The sequence below is a fragment of the Ambystoma mexicanum genome, chromosome 6q (assembly GCF_040938575.1).
Source record: "Ambystoma mexicanum isolate Mex_15411 chromosome 6q, UKY_AmexF1_1, whole genome shotgun sequence".
NCBI classification, from domain to species: domain Eukaryota; kingdom Metazoa; phylum Chordata; class Amphibia; order Caudata; family Ambystomatidae; genus Ambystoma; species Ambystoma mexicanum.
Window position 1 is genome coordinate 403,153,203 of NC_090937.1, and position 16,305 is coordinate 403,169,507.

The window sequence follows — 16,305 nt, forward strand, 5'->3', positions numbered from 1 at the left end:
GATTACTTTGTCTATTTGCATTGCTGCAACTGTACAATTATAAAATGACTTGATAACTTCTTCATTATTTCTGTAGCATGAACATCTTCATCTCAAGCCTGAAATGTTGCTCATGTTTGGCATCTCGTCATTTGTTCTTCTAGAATGCTTATACTCTTTAATCTCTTCTCGTGTGTGTGTCATCTCTGCTCTGTATGACATCACCAGTTTGCTTTCTCGCTTGCTCTGGGATTTCATTAAAATGGCCATCATATTATCGTGTATGAATGTATGGCTTCCTCAATGGGAATCTTACTTCCAGGATTCTCTTTGGTATAGATATTCTCACTGGTATTGCACGTGTCTGACACTCTGGCTCCCACCATATAGGCAACATGGAGGAGGAGCTTTGGGTGGGGGTACTTGGCTCCACCTCTACACTGTTGTTGCGTGCCTGGCCCTCTATCTAGGCCACTCTGCGTCTCATCAGCTGATGTGGTGTTAGCAGTCACTGTGCTATGTGGGTAGTACTGCCAATTCGTGCCACTGCATTTGTTCATTGAGGCCTGTGTTGTGAGTGTGTAGTCTGAAAAACCAGTTCTGTTCCCTCCTGAGTAGTAAGTTAGAAAAATTACCACCCCTTCTAGGTAGATGTATCTTTTCTATTATAGTCCAGTGGAAATCATCTAGACCGTGTCCTGCTGCTAAAAAGTGAGTCAGAATTGGAGCAGTCAGTTTCTTTGTTCCCAGGCATGATTTGTGCTCTATCATCCTTTTCTCTCTGCCCTGGTAGGCATGCCTACAAATCATAAATAGCAAGGGCAAATGATAAGGTAAATAACTCCCGAGCTGTTGCAGTTTGTGAAAGTCCTCTGCGTCCATGGTGTTTGTTTGTGAGCACATTGAGCATTGACCGTAGAGCACATGTCCTGTAGGAGGCTCACTGCTCCATAATGTTGGCTATGTGTTATCTTGATACTGCCTCTGATCAGGCAATGTTTTCACCAATTTATCCCTCAGATTTGGCCTGCGTTTCAAGGCAAATAAGGGTTCAGGGAGGGTGTGCTCACCTGTATTCAAAATCAGCCAAAGGCTCTTGATCTCCTTTTTGATTTTATTCACTAGTGGTGAATAACTAAATACTGCTGTGATGTTATCTTCCATGGAGGCTTTTCGAGGCTTCTGCAGTGTGATCTCTCTCGGAATATTGCGTGATGTTTGCATGTAGTGTTGATTATGTGTTTAGGGTAACCATGGTTAATCAACTGTGTTTTTCAGGGTTTTAGATTGTATCACATAGTCTTCAGTTTTTGTACACAGGTGGTGGTATCTCAAAAAACTGCCTGAAGGGCAAGTTGTCTCTCAAAGCTCAGGGATGATAGCTAGAGTAGGCTAACAATGAGTTTCTGCCCATCTGTTTTTTATAGACCTTGGAGCACAGACGTCCATCGCATGTCATGATATGGAGATCAAGAAAGTGTATGCTCTCTTTATCGGGATCAAGAGTGAATTTCAGATGTGGATTGCATTCATTGATCCAGTGATGGAAAGATCTCAATTCTTGCACGGTGCCTTGGAAAATCATAAAGACATCATCAATATACTGTTTCCAGATCTCTGATGTAAGAAAGGATTACTATTGTGGTATATGTGATTTTTTTCAAATGCCTCTACATGTAAGTTAGCCAAGCTTGGGGTGAAAGTTTCCCCCCATAGCTGTCTCCGATATCTGTTGGTAGAAGGTGTCAGGACAGAGGAACACATTCCTAGTAAGAGCTATTGCAGCCAGCTGTATGATGAAGTTAGGAGGTATATTGTCTAGTTCTATACCTGATTCCAACATGTTTGTTACCACGGATAGAGTAGCCTGTTGCGGAATTGTGGCATGTAGGGACTCTATATCCATGGTAACCAACCATTCTTTTTCCTTGTCATATTGTAGAGTGTCTAATAATACAAACATTGCTGTGGAGTTTTTTATGTAGGCTTGCATTTTTGGTACTTCATTCTTAATGAAAAAATCCACGAATTGGGACAGAGATTCGAGTATCGAGTGAATGTCAGATACTATTGGCCATCCTGGTGGTGGAGAAAGGCCCTTGTGGATTTTAGGCATGGTATAGAAAGCTGGCAGGCGTGGATGTGCCGATGTGAGGAATGCTGCTTTTCTTGAGCTAATGAACCCTTCTGCTTCTGCTTCATCCACAGCGGTGTTGACCATGGTCCTTAAGTTGTTAGTGGGATCCCTGAGGAGGATTCGGTACCTAGTAACATTTTGTAGCAGTACATCAAGCATCTTGTTATAGTCAAGCGTGTCTATTAGTACCGTAGCCTGTCCTTTATCAGCCGGCTTAATAGTGACGGCTTCATTCTTGGCCAAGTCTGTCAATGCTGCCAGTTGTGTCTTAGAGCAGTTGACATGAACAAATGGAGGGATCTCAGGGTGCAGTATCCTGACACATCAGATTTGGATGAAATTATGACACGTAAAATGAAGGAAGATGAAGACCCTATTGCTTACATTCAGAACATTCAAGAGCGTTGGACTCCTGAAACGAGGCAACCGTGGTTAGAAACACTGGCATTATTTTACCACATTTTATGTCAGGGGGTGCCCAAGCAGGTACAGAGGCAAATGAAGAAGCAAGTGGGGATGGAAGCGAAGCCATGGGCTGCAATACAGCTGACAATAGTGCATCACTGTTGGCTATTGCAGGAGAAAAACAAGAAGAAAGATGAGGCGAGGAAAATTGAGGAAGCTAAATTAGTTCAGAAGAAATTGTCAAAGTATGCCTTAGAAGGGGCAGTATTGACAAACGAAGAAGGGCTGGGAATACAGCAAGCAGTAGGAACATTGCAGGCTAATAATCTGCACCTGACGGACCAGGGAGGGGATGGGTTCATGCCACGAGGCAGAGCCATGGGCTATAGAGGAAGGGGTGGATTTCAAAGCAATCAAGGTGGGTTTCAAAATGCACAGAACGAGAATCAGAATGTGCAAGAGGGATTCATCTAAAGGGGTTAAATTTATATGGGTGTCATTAATATCAACATGTTAGGCCAAGCAACGCAGTTATTATTTCTGTGTTGGTTGCATGTCTCACTTATGAGAGAAAACCGTAGGGAAACAGTAAACCCAAACCTCTGCTGTGAAAAGTTTGATTAACTCTCAAAAAAGACTGTGCCATGCTAAATTTTATGGTGGTACTAATTTTTATATTATACAATTCCACCCTTGTGGAAAGGCCAATTAAGGTATTGTTATTCTCCAGACAATCATCCATGTACATTACAAAGCATGACAGAGATGATGGATTGGTAAAGGGGAGGGTAATTCAGGTTGGTTATAAAGAAAGAAACACAAAGGGAAAAAGAACAACTTTTAAATATAAGCATTCAAATACATATTCCATCATGTGCGGTAATCAAGCTCATACCAACATTTTCCATTTGACTAGTTCTCATAGAAGCATATTTTACAGCTATACTGCTGATTCAACACGATTTATCTTGCTTTTAAATTAGATAATGCTTGTATCTAGTTCCCTAATTCCATCTAGGCTAGTTCCCAGTTAAAGGCCACTTTTCCAAAGTTTCTTGTTAACGTTAATTTGATACGCTGTGTTCCACAATTTAGGTGCAAATTGCTACAAAACATGTTCTATAAAGATACGCTGTGTTCCACAATTTAGGTGCAAATTGCTACAAAACATGTTCTATAAAGACAGTGTCCTATCCTATTTTGGTCTTTTATCTTATCTACTGTTTTATTAATTCAACTTAATCTTTACATTTTGTATTCCATATCCTTATATTCCCGAAGAATAACCACACATGATCATAAAGTTTAATTTCTTAGCAAAGGGGGACTAGTCAGGTGGCCTCCCCTGTATGTTGGACCTGTGGGATGACAGGGCACATTGCACATCTATGTGGGAGCCAAGGGAATGTAGAGAATGGCCAATTCTCAAGAGGGGGGGACATCTTATGCCCCACCATATAGCACACACTCTAGAGAAGGTTTGCCCAAGATCATACAGTATTGTAAGTGATTTCAATCCGGCACACACCTAAATCAACGTCTAGCGTGTAATGCACAACTGAAATCCTTATTTATTTGTGTCTAAAAGTTCTTTTATTCTGAACAATTTACCACTCATATCACACCCCCTCTCCTGGAACCTCCTCCCCCCCGGTCACACTGAACCAGGAATCAGGCTGGTTTGCAAAGTTAAAATATTTATTGATGGATTTACAATTTAATCACACTATGTTTAATGGGTACACAATGATCACCAATGGGGTGATGTAACACTAAATAATCTGTTTAATACACAAGGAGTAATAGTGAGCAAAACAATTCAGCACAGAAATTATACTTTTGTGTGTGTGTTCAAACCAAATAGCAGTGTGGTTACTATTTCCCCCTGCACACCCCTCGACCCCCCAACAGGCAATGTAAAAATATAAGAGGAGAGAGAGCAGGTATTCAGGAATGACAGAATTCAAACAAAATATCGATCCCAATTTCCCCCCAGCAACACAAGAGAAAAACAGAATTGATTGGCAAGCGATCAGAATGGTTTTAAAGTTATCTTAGAATGGATTGGGTAAAAACACTAAATATGGTTTAAATTGCTGAAATTGTTTAAATTCTTATGGGAGCCGCTTTGCATAGTAGCATACAAACACTAGCAATGTTTTGATACTAAGAAACAATGTGAAATCTTAAAATTAAGGTCAGAAGCAATCAAAAACTGCTTTACACGTGTCAGAATTTCCCTAAAAACGAAATTTGTGGCAAACTTTTCAGTGTGCGGTAATCACGATTACGGGAGAACTATGTGGATTTGGAATGGTGGAGGTCGTTTTTTTCGAAACAGGCACAAGAATGGGAAACAGGAATGCGCTTTTAAAATGACAAAAAGGATTTCTTACACTAGAGGATAACTATGAAGACAATGAATACCACACAGGAACACAGACACTTGATCAAGGTGACTGCCTGCAGTGGTCCCACCTTCTTCAGATGAGAAAAATTCAGCGCAGAGATAATTTTAACATAACTAGCACAGGAGGAATATAGGAGGGATTGGATAGAGAGTTCAGGCAATTCAAAAGTACTCCTAACAATGCAGGTTCTGAAGACAAGATAGGATGGATTTAAGATAGGGATTGGACTAAGCAAGGTATGTATGCTAGTGACACAGTTGTATCTATAGATACTCACTAGATATGTTTCAGACGGAACCGTCAGGATTCTGGTCAGGGATTCTGGTCAGGGAAGGGAATCTGGTTCTGGGATAGAAGGCTGGGCACACGGCACAGGACTGGATCGGATCTGCAATGGCTCTGCTCACACCACGGCACAGGACTGGATTGGATCTTTTGGTTCTGATGATAATTATTTTCAGCAGGCAAGCAGTACAACACAGCCCTGCTGTATTCGGACGCTCCCCTTAGGTTTCTGGGTTGGTTCTGGTTCTGGAAATTAAGGCGTAGCTGAAAATGGTTCAGCTATGCAATGGGCCTTTCTGCTTTGCCAAGTCTCTGGAGTTTGGAGCAAGTAGGATGGATAATCCTGCATCAGGGTGCTCCGCCAGCATTCGGATAGTGGGTGAATCTATCTGTCCTTTTTGAGTGCTGAGCTGTCTATATTTATGCTTATGATAAAGGGGTGTGTGTGCTGGTTTATCCTAAGCTCGCCCCTTTGACAGTGATTGGTCAGGGTCTCCTCTCTTCCTTGATAGGAGGAGACAAATAGGTTGTCACCTCTATGGTGTGGGTTTATGAGGCTTAGAGTCCACCCCTGGCCTCTTGAACACAAAATCTACTTTTGATAAAATACATATTTCCACATGTGCAACCTCTATAACAACCATATATACAGATTACATATTTTGTGTAGCAGATACTCCCGCTGTAGGATCTTGTGTCTGCTTCCCACAGAATTTTGCCCTTTTCATCCGGAACACAATGTTCAATTTAGAAGCAAATTTCTACAAAGGTGCGCGTTGAACATGGGCATACGTATATACATTTTCATATTTCTATCAGAAATACATTTTTTGTAATATCACATTTTCCGCCGTTTCTTCCCAGAACATGTCACAGAGTTCTGGCGCCTTTTCACCCGTGCATCCTGAAATTACATTAACAATGCTGTTATTTCTATATTTTGCACAATTTTACATAGTAAGTTAACAGTCTTTTTAAAATGTGTCTTTTGTCCTTGTTAAGCAACAAATGGTTGCTTAGCTCCACCCTTTTGGTCTCTCCCTGGGACCCGGAGCATCTCCTCCCAGTTGCTCCAGGCCAGAGGCCATTTACGACCCGTCACACTTCGCATTTCCTTTAGCTGGAAGATGTCCATTGTCTCATTCCCCCTGCAGACCAAATTCTCCCCACCCTATAATCATCACTTAGGTGTGATTTCCTGGTGGAGAGAACTGGAGGGAGATGCATTGCCTCTGTGATGAAAGCTGTTATTCCAGTTTGGGTGGTTTTTAGCCAGGCTTAAATTTAAATGTTAATTCTGTTGCATTTTTTCTTAGCTTAAAACAAACTTGTGATTTCAAACTAGCAGCTAGAACACTTATTCCAGATTTTAAACCATGGGATCAAACAATTACAACATAGGTTACTCTCAGTAACAGGCCACTTAGATTTCAAACATTAGATTTCAGTTTGTATATGTTTTAAAGTTTATCATGCAGGCTTCTGACAGCTGTCATTCAGGCGGCCGAGGGTACTGCGCCCAGATTTTGGCTGATTTCACAGCCAGGCAATTTTTGCCGTGGATGTTTCTTTGATACTTTCAGCTTTTCAGGATATTGTAAGTTCACAATGATTTCTTGAACTAAGTGAATTGTAGCACCCAGTAAAAATTTTGGATGTTTAAGGGTGTTTTGTGCCGGCATTCTGCAGTTTCAGCAACAAAGAAAAAAAGGATTTAAAGCAAGATTTTGGATTTCCTTTTAGCAGAGCATTGCTTTTCCCTCTGTACTCCATTTTCACTTGTTGTGAAGCCAAGGGACATATTTCAGGAGTGAGATCTCTGTTCCACCACTGACAACATGCATGGTAGATTGGACAGCCATCTTTTTGTGCTTTGCACAGTGCGATTTTCAGAGGGTTTGGCAGGCACAAGGGTTTTGCGGCCATATTGATGTTTCTGGCAACATCAGAACACAGTGATGCTGCATGGAAGAGCAAAAGTGGGTTGAATCATCCCACAGTATCAGACATACACTGTGAATGCTAAGTGCAAATGAATCCACCGCAAGGGCAGTCACAACACACCCCCATGCAGACACAACAGGATGCAAACACGGGACAGTTACTGACACCCAGAATAGGAGGTGACACTGTAGTGGGAGTGAATTCTTTCATGGGTAAAGGGGTAGGTATATACCCACAATAGGACAGCTCACAGGGTGATTTGATGTGTTCAGTACTATCAGTGACACCAGACCCCCAAGAGGAACCAAGGGTTGATGTGATGATGGGAGGCAAATCTTTTTTTTTTTTAGTAGACACTGCGGCTACTTGTTCATGTATATGAGAAGGAAAATATCCAATGTCGGGAATTGCCATGAATGCTCAAGTGTTCTCTGGAGCTACGAGTCGACTTCCTTTTACTGATGAATTACCAGTCTCTATAGGAGAGTGTGCTATGTTGATTCCATTATGGTATTCACAACAAGCACCGGTTAACATTTTGGGAAGGGATTTGATGACAAAATTAACATGACAATTTCTTTTACTGATGAGGGATAGTGTGTTCCACTCCTGGAATACACTAAATGAATGTGGGTGAATTTATATTGGCATTCACTGGGCAAGTGTCTCTGCGTGGTGTACGAGTAGAGCCAGAGGTTTTTCTTAATGGGATGAGCATTCTATTGACATGGCTACTTGGCTTACTGGGAAAAACTATGAGGCTACCTGATGAATTCTTGTTTAGACCACAAATACCTATGAACGAAGAGTGGGGACAGACTATCCCTCTAGAATTAGAAGTAGCCACAGTACGAATAGAAATGGTGATGCTTGAAGGAACGGATGATGAGGGTAGACCATGGAGAACAGTAATAGCTCTCAAAGAAGGATGTAGGTTGACTAACTTTACTGATGATGATATGTTTAGAGATGACCCAATGACGATGAAGTAGTGTTCCTTATGAGTATCACATACTGGATAAGAAAAGACAAAAGGGAAATCCCACAACCAATGGCAATAATGAGGTAGCGTACTGCATTTTTTGCCAAAGACTTGGAGAAGGCGCCTAGTGTCTTATGGACCACAGGCTCTTATGATGTAGGGCTATTGAAGGGAATAGGGAACTTAAAATAAAGCTAAAGCAAGGGGACATTTTATCGCGAGTAAAGCAGTACCCCATGTCTCCAGAGGCCGATGACGGTATATTCAAGACTATTTCAGCACTGATGAAGCAAGGTATTCTGGTGCCATCAGAATCATCATGCAATACTGAATTGTATCCTGTGAAAAAATCAAAGGGAGGGTCATGGAGATTCACACTGGACATGAGACCGTGTAACCAGATTGTAGAGGCAGAGTTGCCTTTAGTTCCTAACCAGGCCAAGATACTATGCAGTATTGCAGTGAAAGCACCATATTTCACAGTGATTCATTTGAAAAATGTGTTTTTCTCAATCCCGTTGCACAAGGACTCACAAGACTTCATTTACATTCCGCCAGACTCGTCTGAACACATTTGTTTCCACCAAGGGTACTGTGAGTCTCCATTAATCTTTAACAGGGTATTACAGATGGACTTAGGCAATATTGATTTGAAAAGTGTTGTGATACAGTACGTAGATAAAATTCTAATTTGTAGCACTACAGAAGAATGCAGACATGACTCGATTCAATTGATGACTATTTTAGCAGACAAGGGATACACAGGAGACAAAAAGAAGCTACAGTATTGTCAAGAAGAGGTGTTATACATAGGGAAATTGAGTTAACACGAGGGAAAAAAGGTTACACCTGAAAGGGCTGAGGCGATTATGAAAACCACAAAACTGCACACAGTGAAACAGATGCAACAATTTTTGGGGCTATGCAGTTATGTGTTACGCTCACCTTGTCTCTGCGGGGGTGCTGATTCCGTCGTGAGGGCGGGCTTCTACTGGTTTGTTCGGGAATTCACGTGTGCTGCTTATGGATCCATAGCAGATGAAGGTGTGCCTGCAATGAGGGGATCATGATAAGTTTGAGCCACTGCTGAAGCCCTAGACCCCACCTTCCCAGTTCCCCTGTACATGGTTCTAGCTGTCAGAAGCCCTTTTCACCTTCTTTATAGTATTGGCAAACTCTCCATCCTGCTTGCTTCAGCAGGGGTGCTACATTTCCAGTTACTTCACTGGTCCTCTGTGCTATATGAGGTGCCCAGGCCTGCTGTGACTCCTCACGTGAGTCTGCCTTCTTCTATAAGGCTTTCCTCTTTACATCCTTAGTTGTCTTTCTTATGTTGCCTTTCCCTTTCTCTTGAATGCTCCTACGTTCCTTTCCTCGTGTTGTTAACTTGCAAGTCTTTCTCTTGAAGGTCTTTCTCTTGAAGTTCTTAGTTGTCTTTGTATTACTAATTTCTTTTACACTTCTTCTTTCCTTCGACAGTTTGTTTAGTTGCTGGATCGTGTGCATATCCGACTCCAACACGTGTGAAGCGCACCACTGGTGGTCGGGGCTTCAATGTTAGGTATGTATGTAATTTGATCCTTGCACAAGCATTTTCAGGTAAATTAAAGTGACGCTGCTCTAATGGTAACTGACCTTGTTTTTCTGTTCTTTTTTCAGATGCCGGGTGCAAAGGCTCTATACTGAGCCGAACCGATGAAACAATGCAATGCTGGTATGATCCCCGCTGCGGGCGGCGGTCGAGGACCTTCCTTGCAGCTAAGCGTGAGCTGGTCCAGGTAAGCGGCAGCGGAGCAGGCATTGCAGGTAAGCGTGAGCTGGTCCGTAGTTACGCAGATGAGTCTTGGCTGCAGAATCTTGGATGCAGAACGCCGGTGAGCGTGTGCTGCTGCTTAAAAGCACAATAACGCGAAGCACGAGTTGCTGGAAAGGCATGGCTTATATAGCCAGCCCCACCCAAGGATACAACCACACCCTAAACACTGGGCCGCATGCATAGGTTTTTGTCCTGGCTTTTCCAGCCTCATTGAATTAACCAGGAAGAGCTACACTTAAGCAACTGAGCATTACTTATGAGCCTGGCGCCAAAGGTCCAGGTGGGCCCTTTTCCATGCTTGAGATAGTTGGTGACCAGGCTATGTCCCCGATACCATTCCATAGCTCTGACTATTGTCTTGGGGCAATACTGGACCCAAGGCCCCTCTCAAGGGTGGTCTTTTCTCTGGCCCTGGTTTGGATGGGTTATTGTGGTGGTTGCGCATGATTAACCGTGGTGCATAAACATGGTTGCTGGTTTCCCAGCACCTGTTTGAGGTCCGTAGCCCTCCAATCCACAAGGTAAAATATTTTGTTTTGGATGATTTTTGAGTCCAGGATGTCTTTGACTTCCTATTCGGGTTTGCCATCCACAATCACCGGGGCTCCCGGTATTTGGACCCGAACTTCAGATTGTACTGGCTTTAAGAGAGAAACATGGAACACAGGGGGAATTCACATATTCAGAGGTAAGGCAAGCTTCATTGCAATTGGATTAACAATTGCCTTGATGGTATATGCTCCCAGGTATCTGGGACGGAAAGTTCAGGGCCCTTTTAACGTGATATGTCTGGATGCCAACCAGACTGCGTCCCCGACTTGATACACGGGTGCCTTCTCTTGGTGTTGTTCTGAAAATGTCTTATGTTGTTCTTTAGCTCTAATCAACTGTGTTGTTGCTTCTTTTAAAACTTGAGCGATTGTAGTGTGTAAAGTTGTCACTGTTGGTGGCATATCCAGAACCTTGGGTGGATCAAAGGTGGAGGTGCATGGATGGTATCCATATATTACACAGAATGGGCTCTGTCCTGTGCTGGTATGGAAAGAGTTGTTGTATGCATACTCCGCTATCCATAAGACGTCCAGGTGTTCTCTGTTTGGTGTAGCATGCATCTCAGATATTGTTCCAGGGTCTGGTTCGTCCTTTCTGTCTGACCATCAGTCTGAGGGTGGTGACTATTTGACAGTCAGGCGTCAATTTGAGCCAGCACATAGGTCTTTTTCCAAAACTTTGAGATGAACTGGCTACCTCGATCGGAGATCAAGATTGATGGGAATCCATGCAACCGGACAATCTGCTGAAGAAAGACCTTGGCCAATGTGAAAGCAGTGGGCAAGCCTTTTAGTGGGATGAAGTTAGCCATTTTAGAGAATAAGTCCACCACAATAAGAATGATATAGTAACCATTACAGGAAGGAAGATCTGTGATGAAATCAAGAGATAATGTGTGCCAGGGTGCAGGGGGCACCATTAATGGACATAGCAGGCCAGCCTGTCTCTGCTTCTGGGATTTATTTTGGGCACAGATTCTGCATGTTAACACATATTGGATTATGTCTTTTCGCCAAGTAGTATCTTTTGACTTTAGCCAGGATTTTGGCGATTCTCGGATGACCTCTCTACCAGGGAGTCATGGTAATTGGTGACAACTTGGTTCTGAAGTTCCTTGCTTGGGAGGTAGAGGCACCCTTGAAAATACGGAAGCCCACTAGAGATCGTATGGTGAGCACTCTTAGCTGTCCATGTTTGACGTGCTTTCTCATCGAGGCATTGTCGCACTGTGGCTTGTAGATCTTCCAAGGCCGATGTTTTATTGAGAGATCCAAGGAGAGCGTCTGCCTTTCCGTTATGAACCCCTGGTCAATAAGTGATTATATAGTCATACCCTGCAAAAAAGCAAGGCCCAGCGAAGTTGGCGAGATGACTGGGCTTTGGCTGACTTTAGGTACTGCAAGTTGCGGTGGTCGGTAATTACTGTGATTGTATGTCTGGCCCCCAGGAGGTAGTGTCACAATGCCTTGAATGCTGATTTTATTGCCAGGAGTTCCTTGTCTGTAATTGCGTAGTTTAGCTCTGGTGCTGAAAACTTGCATGAGAAGAATGCCACAGGATGTAACTGACCGGTATCAGGGTTTCGTTGCGAGAGGACTGCTCCCATGGCGATGCTGGAGGCATTGGTTTCCACTTTATACGGCAAGTCTGACCGGGGGTGTTGCAGTATTGGTGCTGTAGTGAACTCCTATTTCTAGTGGTGGAAGGCTTCTTCCGCCTCAGCAGACCAGCTGAAGTGCTTGTTCTTTTATAACAAGGTTGTTATCGGGTGGCATTCTGGGAGAATCCGGGGATAAACTGGCGATAAAAATTTGCGAAGCCTAGTCCGCTTTGAACTCTTTTTACTGATGAAGGTGATGGCCAATGGAGTATAGCATCCACTTTACGAGTGTCCATTCTGAACCCTTGCAGTGTGAGGATGAAGCCCAAACACTCAACCTCCGAAACATGGAAAAGGCATTTTTCTAACTTGGCGTAGAGCTGGTGTTGCCGGAGCTTTTCCAAATGCCCTAACGTGGATGACATGGTCCTGCTTTGTGGCTGAGTATATCAAGATGTCATCGATATAAACCAATTCACAAAAGTCCAATAATTCTCAAAGGACATCGTTCATGAAAAATTGAAATGCGGCTGGGGCATTACAGAGCCCAAAGGGCATGACCTGGTACTCATAGAGGCCATACTTTGTACGAAAGTTGGTTTTCCATTCGTCTCATTTTTTGACCCATACTAGGTGGTATGCCCCTCGAAGGTCTAGTTTGGTATAAATGTGGGCGTCCTTGATCTGATCCAGGAGTTCTGGGATAAGTGGCAGCGGGTATTGTTTTTTTACTGTGATCTGATTTAATGCCTGGTAATTGATGCATGTCCTCAAATTCCCCTCCTTCTTGGGTAAGAAGAAGAGGGGAGAGGATGCTGATGACTTTGATGGACGGATGAAACCGTTGGCCAGGTTGGCGTGAGCTGGTCCAGGTAAGTGGCGGCAGAGCAGGCATTGCAGGTAAGCATGAGCTGGTCTGGAGTTATGCAGATGAGTCTTGGCTGCAGAATCTGGGATGCAGAACGCCGGTGAGCGTGTGCTGCTGCTTGGAAGCAGAACAACACAAAGCACGAGTTGCTGGAAAGGCATGGCTTATATAGCCAGCCCCACCCAAGGATACAACCACACCCTAAACACTGGGCCACATGCAGAAGATTTTGTCCTGGCTTTTCAAGCCATGTTAATCATCCAGGGAGAGCTACACTTAAGCACCTGAGCATTTTTATGAGCCTGCCGCCAAAGGCGCCAGGACTGCATATAGATGGGCCCTTTTCCATGCTTGAGATAGTTGGTGACCTGGCCATGTCCCCCATACCATGCCATAGCTCCTACTATTGTCTTGGCGCAATACAGGACCGTGACATTATGTTAGAGCCTGGGTGTTTGATTATAGTTCTTACACAAGACCCCTTTTTCAGGCTTTAAAGAAAGCACAGGTAAATGGTGTTACAATAGAATAGACTGAGGAAATGGAGGAAGGATTTGATGAGTTGAAGAAAACAATTTGCACGGCTCCTGTTTTGGGAATTTACAATTATGCTGAAGAGTTTTTCTTATTCTCACACACGAATGGGACAGTCATGACAGCAGTACTTACACAGAACAGTACATTAGGGCACACATCTTTAGCATATTATAGTGGGATTTTAGACCCATTTACGAAAGGACACTTCCGTGCGAACAGTCATTAGCAGCCACCACATTCACAATTGAGAAGTATACAAGTATTGTAATGGGCTGCTCTATGACGCTTTTTGTGGAACATGCTTTGTTTGCTATTTTAGAGAAACCCAAGGGTACATTCACATCTGAGAGAGCTTCTGTTTCTGAAGAAATAATTTCAAATCCAACTATCAAAATTGTCAGATGTAAAATAGTGAATCCAGTCACATTTGTAGCTGAACCAGTGGCAGAGAGTGATCATGTCCATGACTGTGCGAATTATGTTGAATTTTATGATGATATACCACGCGTAAAAGAGAACTCATTGTCAGGAAGGGAAATCCTCTTTATTAATGGTTCTTCAAAAATTGATCAGACAAGTGGAGAAAGGTATTCTGGCGCAGCTCGAGTGAGACATGGAGCAAATGTTCAGTTTGAAATTGTAGCAGGTGCTAGACTACCATCTCACTTTTCCACACAAGCCGCAGAATTGGTAGCGCTCATTGTCAGGCTCGAGAATCACGAAGGGCAGGAAATGACAGTATACAGTTACTCCGCCTATGTGACTTCAACTGTACATGCAGGGCTAGCACGTTATAAAAGGATGAGCGATCTCCGAGCGGTCGGCAGTCCAGTGCAGCACACATCCTTATTGGACATGCTTATTAAGGCACTAAACCTCCAAGTAGCCATAGCAATCGTTAAATGTGCAGCGCATACTTAGCAAACATAATTTATCTCTTGCGGGAACGAAGCCGCAGATGCAGAAGCCAAAAGGGTTGGGGATTCACTGGATTTCTCAAGTTTTGATTCTCCTAGTATGAGAGTAACCCCGACTATGGTAATGCGAGATGGGTTTAATCATTTGTCAAAAACCCAATTAATGGAAATTCAGGGAAGTGCACTGCAAGAAGAGCAGGAATTACGGAAACGTAGGGGTTGTTCTTTATACCCCACAGAAGCATTATGGTGGCAGCATAGCAATGGAAAGCTAGTAATGCCAGTAGCATTGTTAAAGATCATGCTAGAACAACTGCATTACCCCACATATGGGGAGAGTCTTTCTGCAACAATTGCTTAAAACTGGTTTGTTCCGAATCTCTTACAACACTTTGCATTCTATGTATTCAATTGCATCGTATGTCAGAAATTTATAGCTGGACATACACTAAGAATGATTAGGGGAGTTATTCCCTGACCGAATGGTCCTGTTCAGCATTTACTTGTCAATTATGTTGATATGATGCAGGTGTGTAATTAATAAAGGTAACTGATAGTGGTGTTGTGTCCCTTCTACAGGTGGATCAAGGCAGGTCCGTGTACACACCCTGACGCCACTTGCGCAGCAAAGTTTTTAGTATGTGAAGTCTTTCCAAGATGGGATATGCGTGAAGTACTGAGATCCGATAATGGGCCACATTTTGTAAATAAAGTGTTCAAACAGATAGGCTTATTGTTAAGCATTAAGCACAAGTTTTCTTCTGCTATCACCCGCAAGTGAACGGTAAATGTGAAGGACTCAACGGCCCCCTAAAGGAAAGTATTACCAATCTTAAGCTAATGTTGAAAAAGGGATGGCTATATTGCTTGCCCTTAGCTTTATATGCCCTAAGGACTCAGAATGGTTTAGACCACCAACTCACTCCCCAAGATATAGTAACAGGGAGGTGAATGAGAATGCCTTTTATACCTCCATCAAGGAGTAGATGAGATGGCCAGAGTACTGGGAAATTTCTAGGTGAGGAGCTGCACAATTATTTGACATGTATGACCTCTAGCAGCTTTCTCATTTCAGATCAACACAAGCATCAGGGAGGTCATTCTCAGAACACAGATTAAAACCATTCAGCAACCGGATCTCTTGAATTACTATCAGCACTGAGACTATTTGTTGGCGATCCCCTGCTAATCAGAAACTTCACTGGAAAGTGGCACGAGGCAAGATTAAATGGCCCCTTTTGCATTGAAAATGTCACTCCCTCAGCAGTTAAAGTTCAAGGCAGATGAGCGTGGCTTCAGTTGAACGACTTGACACTATACACCCGCAAGACTGCACCACCCCAGCTGTCAATTCAGAAGCAAGACAAGAAGAAAAATGTCAGCGTATGAACTCGATCAATGACAAAGAAGAAGGGTGATAAAGCCACCAGCTGATAAATGCAGATTTTGCATTTGGACTGTGATTCGTTTGTACACTCCTTATAGATATTATAGCAGGCATGCAGCCCATGACGAGAGTCACAGGAATCTTTTGAAAATTGGACATTATAAAGTTATTGATGTGTCACAAATATGCCTAATCTTGAATTTGAATTTGACGACTGGAAATGCAAAATATTTCCAGACTCGTTTCTCACTGAGTTTCTATTTAGATGATGGTCCTAACAAATGGAGATGCTCACAGACTTATTCTTGCTGTTTTTGTATTTATCCTTCAAGCTTATCCTGCTCTTGTCAATAGTATGGGAAATACTGCATTTGCCAGATTTATTGCAATTGCCGGAGTGAAAGTGTTTTTTCCTTAACAATTAAAAAAATGAGGAATGTTGAAGCTGGTACGATTTTGGGGAATGAGCAAGCCCGACCAATTCC